Genomic DNA, 1,367 nt, shown 5'->3' with positions numbered 1-1,367 from the left:
AGAAACGAATTTTCAAGTATATTTAATTTTTGTAATTATTCATTAGGTGTGTAGAAGCAACAACAAACAAACAACAGAACAAACAACACTTCTTCAGGCACTTCGGCACATTTGAAGTGTATAAAGTAAATAGTGAGGTATCGGCTTCACTGTGGATCAAATCTTGATTGTTTGGTTGCTTTTTTTTTTTTTTTTTAGAGTCACACAATTGTACTATACCTAGCATTTAAAAGTGAGAACTGTAACAAGTGCTTACAGAGGTCTAGTGAGGCAGGTATCATGTAAAATGATGCGAATTTCATCATGTTTTCTTGGCTTGATTTCTGAAAAGCTGCCTGGTCATTAAAATAATCTTCTAAAACACATCCCGTCTACGTGACGAAGTTAATCCCGAGCGATCCGAGCTGAACCCCGGCGTGAACTCTGAGCCTGTGTTTCACACACTGTGCCGTGATTCTTTCATTGCTTCCGTTTTTCTACTCTCCGTTTCAGTCCCTTAATCTGCCGACGTGAACGTTTTGTACTTCTGTGTGGTTTGTATATCGCATTACGACTGCATTGTAATTATAGCGCGTCATACGAAATCGTTGTCCTTTTATTTCCTCTTTTTCATAAATGAGTAAAACTGTGATGAACAAAGCACGAGTCTGGGTTTCATTCTTTAGTCTTTATGTTCAAGTTTCTCACACACACACACACACACACACACACACACACTCACACACACACACAACATGATGAAAATACTTCCACTCATTTTAAAGCTCCAGTAATTGGTTCTGATATATTGTCAATATTGTAATTACGACAACAAAAAGTATCAGTGGATTTCTATTAAAACATTTCTTCACTTTTACCCAGAATGCACTGCTCTGCACTTCAGTGACAGGTCGCAGTGGTGGACATTTGGTGGAATCCTGATTAAGCAGCAAAATGTCTCTCTCTCTCTCTCACACACACACACACTCGCTCATTCTCTCTCTCTTTCTCGCATGTTCATGTTCTCTCTCTCTCTCACACACACACTCATTCTCTCTCTCTCTCTCTCTCAATCTGTCACTCATTCTCTCTCTCACACACGCTTGCTCTCTCTGTCTCTCTCTCTCACACACACACACTCACTCATTCATCCTCTCTCTCACACACACACACTCACTCATTCTCCCTCTCTTTCTCGCATGTTCATGTTCACTCTCTCTCTCACACACTCATTCTCTCTCTCTCTCTATCTGTCACTAATTCTCTCTCTCTCTCTCACACACACACACACACACACTCACTCATTCTCTCTCTTGCATGTTCATGTTCCCTCTCTCTCTCTATTTCTCTCTCTCTCGCGCACTCACTCATTCTCTGTCTCTCTCACA

At 40.7% G+C, this 1,367-nt stretch overlaps 1 protein-coding gene across 2 annotated transcripts in view; it reads right to left on the bottom strand.

Annotated features, from left to right (window-relative positions):
- Positions 1-652: 652 nt before the first annotated feature.
- Positions 653-1,367, bottom strand: part of c12h1orf131 (chromosome 12 C1orf131 homolog) — a 6,139-nt gene continuing 5,424 nt past the window's right edge. The window contains exons 7-8 of one of the 2 annotated variants that reach the window (XR_009649274.1): position 1,367; positions 653-1,336 (exon numbers count right to left, since the gene is read on the bottom strand). The exon at position 1,367 is cut by the window's right edge and continues 210 nt beyond it. The gene's annotated coding sequence lies outside the window, so the exon portion shown is untranslated. The other variant, XM_060883549.1, reaches the window with a different exon arrangement.

The sequence above is a fragment of the Tachysurus vachellii genome, chromosome 12 (genome assembly GCF_030014155.1).
Source record: "Tachysurus vachellii isolate PV-2020 chromosome 12, HZAU_Pvac_v1, whole genome shotgun sequence".
In the NCBI taxonomy this organism is placed as follows: domain Eukaryota; kingdom Metazoa; phylum Chordata; class Actinopteri; order Siluriformes; family Bagridae; genus Tachysurus; species Tachysurus vachellii.
The sequence above is the reverse complement of the archived record's forward strand: the minus strand, read 5'-3'. Positions and strand labels throughout refer to the sequence as shown.